We start from the raw sequence: 9,400 nt of genomic DNA on the forward strand, positions 1-9,400 counted from the left end.
CGAGGGTTTACAGATCACAATGCAAGCGGGAGAAGCCTCATGTTTCGGTCTTCACGATCGCAGGTGACAACATTCAGGATCAACACTGTTCATGTACTGCAGGGTAAGATTAGATTAAATTAATTTACATTTAACCAGTTTAATATGGAGAGGCACTGAAATGTAGACCTTCGTTTATGTGTTTTTGACCTACACGTGCATGATGTGAGAACAGTTAACTATATAGGTTTGAACGTTAGCATGGACTCACTAACTTTAATTTTAACCTAATGTATGACAACCAGAAAATTAACGTTTTCGTCTTCATTGGGACTGGGGATGAATCCTAGGGAACCAGGTTGCTACGCCTACATCAATTGATAAATTGATAAATAAAACGGGCTTCAGTCGAAATGCGAAAATAATTGGTCCGTTCGCGCAAATCTTATCACACCTTTAAAACGCGCTGGTGAACGCACGCACAGTATGGTGATTCAGTACATGAATACCCATGCCCATCCTCTCAGGATACCTGGAATCAGTGTTATCCCATGCACATAATTTTACCATTTTTGTAACATAAACACCATCAAACCGATGAGAGCTTCAAATCTTCCAATGTTTCTTAATGGCGCTGAAACCTAAAGTTGTCAGAGTTCTGGTCCTCATGCAACTGATACTCAACTGCCATTGGCTCATCTGCGTTCGAGGGGAGGGGCTTACCGATAGGTAAATTTAGCATAGTGTGCTCAAGGAGGGCGCTCCTAACTCCTGGACCAAGGCAGTGCAAAACCGAGCTGAATGGAGGGCTGATCTATAGAGGTAAGGCTAAAGACCATACCAACAACCTCCAGCGGCTAAAAGAACGTAGGCTGGAATCCAACCAACAAACATGAACTTTATGCTAGCAAATATATGTCTATTGTCATCTGGATTGTCTTTTGCAACAGAAGCATGTCAAACATTGTTGCTTGTGACAGAAGCTCATGCACCAGCCTATATGTTGTAAGTCATAGCTTTGAGTGACGAACAGACATTTAAGCTGTTCACTTAAACTTTTCCTACCAGTGAGCTTTAAAAGGGACCACTGGCAAAATGTGCTTTAAATAAAACTTGGCTGCCTATATCAAGCGTAGCGTTAGTTCTGGTAGGTCACATTAGTCAAGCTTGCATCTGTGATGAAGAGAGAGGTCCAGAGACGAAAAGCAGGTAATGTTCTCTTTAATGAAACAAGATTACGCCGTGCAGGCTGATAACAGAAAGTCACTCTTCAGAAAACAAAACAAAGACTTAGTTCGTTGCTTCTCTCAGAATAAGAAGAAACAGAGGATACAGTTGATCAGCTCGTAGAAACAGAGGAGACTGCTGATCTGGCCACTCCTGGGCAGCGAGGACTGGAAAGCAGGTGAGCAGTGGAACCCTCTGCTATTCTCCACAGAGAGCACTGGGTACAGCACAGAATTGGTAACTCACAGCAGATGATTACAGTTGCACAGTAGACAGCAGGACTAGACAGGACAGGACAAGTTTTCTCTTCAGAGCAATAACAGTAGACGTGCATCACAGTCAAACAATAATCCGACAATACAGACACGAAAGAGAGAACTAGATATAGCGAAGACAAAAGTGAAAGATAGAGAACAGGTGTGTAGATGGGATGCGAATGAGCAACAGCTGAGGGCGATGAGGTGAAGCGTAATGAGTGTGTGCGTAAGTGTGAGAGCAAGGAGGTAGTAAGGCGTAAAACAGCCAGCAGAGGGAGACAAGGGAAAGAAAAAGAGAAGGAAAGAGCCAGGATCATGACAGTACCCCCTCCTCAAAGTGCGCCCCCTGGCGCATCTGAGGAAGAGGACTGACGGGAGCGGAAAAATTCGTCAATAAGCGAGCGGTCCAGGACGTCCCGGGAGGGGATCCAGCATCTCTCCTCAGGCCCATAACCCTCCCAATCGACAAGAAATTGATGGCCCCTCCCCCTGGGGCGCACATCTAGTAATCTGCGAACTCGGTAGATGGGCGAACCTTCAACCCGGACCGGAGACAAGACAGGACGAGGAGGAGCGCGAATAACGGGCTTCAAACAAGAAACATGAAAAACTGGGTGAACCCTACGGAGATTGGCCGGCAATCGGAGTCTGACCGAGACCGGACTAAGGACCTTAATGACGCGGAATGGTCCAATGAATTTGGGAGCCAGCTTACGCGAAGGATACTGAAGGGGAAGGTTAGCGGTTGAGAGCCAGACCTTCTGTCCGCGGACATAACGGGGACTCTTGATGCGCCGCTTATTAGCGGATCGACGCGTCACAGAACGAGACTTACAAAGGGCGGACCTGACTATTCTCCAAGTTCGTTTGCAACGTTGAATAAACGCCTTAACCGAAGGAACCTTAGACTCGGTATCAGAAGCGGAGAAAAGGGGAGGTTGGTACCCCAAACTGCCTTGAAACGGCGACAGACCGGTGGCCGAGGCGGGAGCGGAATTATAGGCATACTCTGCCCAAGGAAGCTGTTCTACCCAGGACGCGGGATTACGAAAAGCAAGGGTGCGTAACAGACGACCGATAGTTTGGTTTGCGCGTTCAGCCTGACCATTTGTCTGGGGATGAAACCCGGAGGAGAGGCTGACAGAGGCACCTATGAGGCGACAAAACTCCTTCCAAAAGAGGGAGGAGAACTGTGGACCTCGATCCGAGACAACATTCTCGGGAAGACCATGGATCTTGAACACATGGTCAACGACAATCTGAGCGGTCTCTCTGGCTGACGGAAGCTTAGGCAACGGAATAAAATGGGCGGCTTTTGAAAAGCGATCAACGACCGTGAGAATTACGTGGTTACCCTTGGAAGAAGGGAGACCAGTAATGAAGTCAAGGGCAATTTGTGCCCACGGACGCGACGGAATAGGTAAGGGTCTAAGATACCCTGCCGGGGGTCTGTTACTGATCTTGGTCTGTGCGCAGATAGAACATGAAGCGATGAAGCGACGAATGTCTCGCTCGCGGTAAGGCCACCAAAATCGTTGTCGAACGGCGGAAATTGTGCCCCTTACCCCTGGATGAGCGAATAACTTAGACGAGTGACCCCACTGAAGAACGGCGCGGCGGGCGGAGGGTGGCACAAACAAAAGTCCCTTAGGGCAGAGCCTAGGCGTCTGAGTGCGAGAAAGGGCTCGTTTGACTAAACGTTCAATACCCCAGACGGCCGCGCCAACTACCACCCCACGAGGAAGAATTCCCTCATTAGTTGGCACGGTCCCTGAAGAGGGAAACTGGCGTGATAGAGCGTCAGGCTTTAAATTCTTGGACCCCGGCCGATAAGAGATAGAAAAATCAAAACGCATAAAGAAGAGAGACCAGCGAGCCTGACGGGCGTTAAGTCTCTTGGCAGAACGTATGTATTCGAGGTTCTTGTGATCGGTCCAAACCACGAACGGAACCGCAGCACCCTCAAGCCAGTGTCGCCACTCCCCCAAAGCCAGACGAATGGCCAGAAGCTCTCGATTACCTACATCATAATTTTGCTCGGCAGGGGTTAAACGATGTGAAAAAAAGGCGCAGGGGTGAATCCGCTCATCAGCTGAAGAGCGCTGAGAGAGGATGGCCCCTACCCCGACCTCTGAGGCATCGACCTCGACAATAAACTGCTTCTCTAAATCAGGCGTGACAAGAATGGGAGCGGAAGAGAAACGCGATTTGAGAAGATCAAAAGCTGCCTGGGCAGCTTCAGTCCAGGAGAATCGAATCTTAACAGACGTGAGCGCAGTGAGAGGGGCCGCAATCTGACTAAAATTTTGAATAAAGCGTCGATAAAAATTAGCAAACCCTAGAAAACGCTGGAGGGCAACGCGGGACTCTGGTCTAGGCCAGTCTGTAACAGCGCGAACCTTGGCAGGGTCCATACTGATTCCCTGGGCGGAAATAATGGAACCGAGAAACGAGACCGACTGGGAGTGAAAGGTGCACTTCTCGGCTTTGACAAAAAGACGATTCTCAAGAAGTCTTTGAAGGACCTGTCTTACGTGTTGCACATGAACTTGGAGATTAGGAGAGAAAATCAAGATATCGTCAAGGTAAACGAACACGAAAAGATTTAACATGTCTCTGAGAACATCATTGACAAGAGCTTGAAACACGGCGGGAGCGTTGACCAACCCGAACGGAAGAACGCGATATTCAAAGTGCCCTAGGGGTGTGTTAAACGCCGTTCTCCACTCATCACCCTCCTTGATGCGGACAAGATGATAGGCATTACGAAGGTCCAGTCTTGTGAAGAATTGAGCCCCCTGCAGTATCTCAAAGGCTGAAGACATGAGCGGCAGCGGATAACGGTTCTTAACAGTTATGTCATTCAAGCCTCTGTAATCAATGCAGGGGCGGAGCGAACCGTCCTTCTTCTTCACAAAAAAGAAACCTGCCCCCGCAGGAGAGGTGGAGGGAACGATAGTACCTGCGTCTAACGAATCGGAAAGATACTTCTCAAGAGCCTTGCGCTCAGGAACCGAAAGAGAATAAAGCCTTCCGCGAGGAGGCGTAGTACCCGGGAGAAGCTCAATGCTGCAATCGTACGGCCGATGGGGAGGGAGAGATGCGGCCCGGGAACAACTGAAGACCGCCCGCAAATCGAGGTACTCCTCAGGAACACCGGACAAATCCCCTGGCTCCTCCTGAAAAACAGGCACAGTAGATACAGGAGAGACAGCAGACACAAGACATTCTATATGACATGAAAGCCCCCATGAGAGTATGGAATTCTTAGCCCAGTTAATATGAGGGTTATGTTTAACCAACCATGGATGACCCAAAACTACAGGGGTATTAGGCGAATCAAAAATTAAAAAAGAAATAGTCTCTTTGTGGTTACCAGACACGGTGAGACTCACCGGTGCTGTAGAGCAGCAAACCTGGGCGAGAATTCGACCATCCAGGGCGAAGACAGGAGTGAGGTCTTGAAGGTCTAATAGGGAAATACCCTGTTTAAGAGCCCAGTTCCTGTCCATAAAATTTCCCTCAGCTCCAGAGTCTATCAGAGCGGGACAGGTGACAGACGAGTTGGCCCAGCGGAGGAAAACAGGAAATGTGGTCCGGGAGCGCAGTAGAGGGTCCAGAGAGGATGCGCTCACCAGTCTCCCTCTTATGACTGGTGAGCTTTGGCTTTTACTGGGCACTGTGTAGCGAAGTGCTTATCCGAACCGCAGTAAAGACACAGACGGTTGACGATTCTACGATGGCGCTCAGCAGCCGAGATCCGTATCCCTCCTAACTGCATTGGCTCGTGTTCGGTAGAAATAGCAGGTGGAGAGCTGGCGGTAGACGAAAGAGTAGGCGTGGTCATAGCACGGCGAGTCCGCTGGCGCAGTTCAAAGCGCTTCTCTATGCGTAAAGCAGAGTCTATCAGTGGGTCAAGACGAGTAGGGACCTCACGAGCCAACACCTCATCCTTAATCTCAGCATTGAGACCTTCAATAAAACGAGCCACCAGAGCAGGCTCGTTCCAACCACAGGAGGTGGCGAGAGTCCGGAACTCCACAGAAAAGTCAGAGACAGAGCGGCGTCCCTGCCGTAAGCAGGACAGTGTGCGAGAAGCCTCAGGACCATGGACCGAGCGGTCGAAAACTCGCAGCATCTCCTCTTTAAACAGTGAATATCGGATCAGACAATCAGCTTCAGCATTCCAGACAGCCGTTCCCCACTCGCGGGCTCTCCCCTTGAGAAGAGAGATTACATAGGCTATTCGGGAGCGCTCTCTTGTGTAGATAGATGGCTGGAGCGAGAAAACGACCTCACACTGGGTGAGGAAAGGCAGGCATTCCGTAGGTTCACCAGCGTAACAAGGAGGGTTGTTGACCCTCGGTTCAAGTGTACCTGATGAGGCAGACTGGGAAGCGTCCATGCGAAGCACGTGGAGCTGCTGAGAGAGATCGGCCACTTGAGCGGTCAGCGAGTCCACAACACGGCGGGCGGCGGAGAGTTCTTCATCGTGCCGACCCAGTAAGGCGCCCTGCATCTCCACAGCGGCCTGGATAGGATGTTCACCAGCCTGCTCCATACTGCTGGTCGGATTATTCTGTGATGAAGAGAGAGGTCCAGAGACGAAAAGCAGGTAATGTTCTCTTTAATGAAACAAGATTACGCCGTGCAGGCTGATAACAGAAAGTCACTCTTCAGAAAACAAAACAAAGACTTAGTTCGTTGCTTCTCTCAGAATAAGAAGAAACAGAGGATACAGTTGATCAGCTCGTAGAAACAGAGGAGACTGCTGATCTGGCCACTCCTGGGCAGCGAGGACTGGAAAGCAGGTGAGCAGTGGAACCCTCTGCTATTCTCCACGGAGAGCACTGGGTACAGCACAGAATTGGTAACTCACAGCAGATGATTACAGTTGCACAGTAGACAGCAGGACTAGACAGGACTAGACAGGACAGGACAAGTTTTCTCTTCAGAGCAATAACAGTAGACGTGCATCACAGTCAAACAATAATCCGACAATACAGACACGAAAGAGAGAACTAGATATAGCGAAGACAAAAGTGAAAGATAGAGAACAGGTGTGTAGATGGGATGCGAATGAGCAACAGCTGAGGGCGATGAGGTGAAGCGTAATGAGTGTGTGCGTAAGTGTGAGAGCAAGGAGGTAGTAAGGCGTAAAACAGCCAGCAGAGGGAGACAAGGGAAAGAAAAAGAGAAGGAAAGAGCCAGGATCATGACAGCATCAGCTGACCCTCAGCTGATCCACATCTACCTATAGGAATATGACGCCTATCACCGTATACATAAGCTCCTTCAGTATTATCAGCAGCTATCACGTTTCTCAGGAGCTAATTACCCTCCTCCATCCCCAGCTCCTCCTCTCGCCCAGTCAGGATTTGGCATTCTGATTCCCCTTGAATCAGAATAAATTCTCAAATTATGTTGTACTTTAAAATCTTGAATTAAATATATTTGCAAACTTTCATGTTGGTTCTGTTCTGTTTACCCCAAGGGGGGTTATTGCTGCTCTCCCTGCTCTTATCCATGCTAGGCTGCATGGATGCACAGGGAGTTCTCGCCCAGAACGGAACCATACCGCTGTAACGACTGAGACAAGTCAGACACAAGTATTTGTTATCAAATGATATTTAGAACTCACTCTGGGATCTGTGGCCCCATTCCCCCAAACAGGGCAAGAAGGTCTTAGTTACCATGACCACGATCAGATAAGTTGAACTGATTAACTGATTAACATGAAATTAACATGCATCCCAGAACTTTTTGTGAATGATTTACTGTCTTGTGTTGTGTCTTTTAAGACTATTATCTTTTGATACTATTATCTCGTTGATACTATGTATTTTATTATAGAACCAACGGTCAATGTAACCTCAACTATACCATGTTTGGTCTCTATAAATTGGTACTTTGAAGATCGAAATTGTTGTGTACATGATATGCCGATAGCTGCGCAACATATTAGTATTACAAGAATCTTTCTTAGTTTCTTCATCAGAAACCAATCCAGCTGCACAAGCAAATGAGCACGCTTAGAACAAAGATTCATAAATCAACCACAGAGGAATCTTCCCGCTCGGAAATTCCACCCTTCTCATTGGTCAAGCAAACCCGGAGAAGTGGGGCCTTTCTCAGGCTTTATTAGAGACAAATCCACAAGTGATTCCTCTCCTCTTCTCTTTTGGCCTCAACTGCTGCTTCTTCAGGTTGATCCTGTGGGGACCTCCCCGCACAGGGGCCCAAGGGCCCCAGCAGGCCATGACCACCCCCTGCTATCTTGACTGTCTTTTCTTCAATCCAACCAAGAAAAAAACTGTAACCTTACCATCACTCTTGCAACGATCAACTCTTGGCTTCTCGGTACGTTCAGGATGCCGTGTTGTCCAGCGTGGCCTCAGCAGGCCCCCGGGCTGCAGACATGTGCTCACTCAAGAGAGAGAGGACTCTCTTAACCACAACAGCATCAAGGACAACCTCAGGAGTTCAATGTCTTCATTCAATGCAGAAGAAGACCATCGCAACTCCCACCATTTGAGGCCACAATCTGCACTCCAGCCATTAGAACAGCGTCGAAATAACCATGCAAGTTCATCATATCTTCTCCATCCAGCAGAGAAGAAAACGATTGCAACTTGTACAGTGACATTTGACACTCACGGACCCATCAACAAACTAAATTTTCAACCACTTCAAGAATTGTGTCCACTGTACAGACCATGGAAGTATCAATTTAATGAGGTGCTCTGAAAATGATAAGCTGATGGTTCTTTTCATAGTTAAATAGATCTTTTCCATAGTTCCATTTCCTGTTTCCGGTTCCATATCACTCACCATTTTACCTATGCATGTATGTATGTATGAATGTATGTATGTTTGTTTAGTTTAGTTATGTTTGTGATTTAGTTAATAAAACTTGTGCACAATATGTATTTGGTTCTGATTCTCTGCTTGCAACAAAGTCAATTTTACGGATCTTGATCTTGTTACATGCTCTAAAGCGCTGTACATGCTAAGAAATAATTATTTTTCGGTGGCCATGAAAGATAAGCGTTTCTTAGAATAAATGAATAATTAAAAGAGTTCGTTGGAACTGATAAATTGATTGTAATATTAATTTAGCTACCTCAAGTTAATTAAAATTAACTGACCCAAATATTAGTAATTAATCATAATGGATAATTATGAGTTATTATTAATATTTCCCCTTTGAGCTAACTTGTTACACCGCCAATCCAAACTGTATGCTAATTGTCAATCGTATTTGATGGTAGTGGTCCTGACAGAAACAGTAGAAAGGTGATTTTTTTTTATCTTGCTATACCTGACTAGAGAAAACAGAGAAAAGAGGCTGTTGTCTTCCCTTTTGCCAAATAGGTAGGCCTATAGGAAAACTTCAAAACCGATAATGCACTGGGCATGTTGCCATCCAAGGCTACTCCCACCAGTTATGCTATGGATACGCTTAGAGTCAAACACTGCCTTGCTTTAGGGAAATACTTCTTAGCAAACTTTTAGTCATAATAATGTTGACTACAGGTTTTATGCCGAACGTCACATGAACAAACCGGAAAACAAGTCTCATTGTATCTGCTTGTCAGAGAAAGTGTTTACAACAGTATGAACTGATGGTGATATCAATGGACTTTTGAGGTAATCAGCTAACTGCTATATAACTGCATCATATAAAGAACCAGCATTTAGTCCCACAATGAACAGGCACTACTGCAGGCACTACTGCAGCACAAGGTTATACAATCGAGCAAAGGTATTTTGCGAAGACCATCCCGCTGCTAAACAAATGTCCTAAATATGCATACCTTTAGACCAAGCCCAAGACACAGCCAATCCCGTTATGGAGTGGGCATGAGCACCTATAGGACAGTCCGCTTCCTGGGAGACATAAGCCAGGCGTATCGCTTCCACTGTCCAGTGTGAAA

This window comes from Rutilus rutilus (assembly GCF_951802725.1).
Source record: "Rutilus rutilus genome assembly, chromosome: 1".
Lineage (NCBI taxonomy): Eukaryota > Metazoa > Chordata > Actinopteri > Cypriniformes > Leuciscidae > Rutilus > Rutilus rutilus.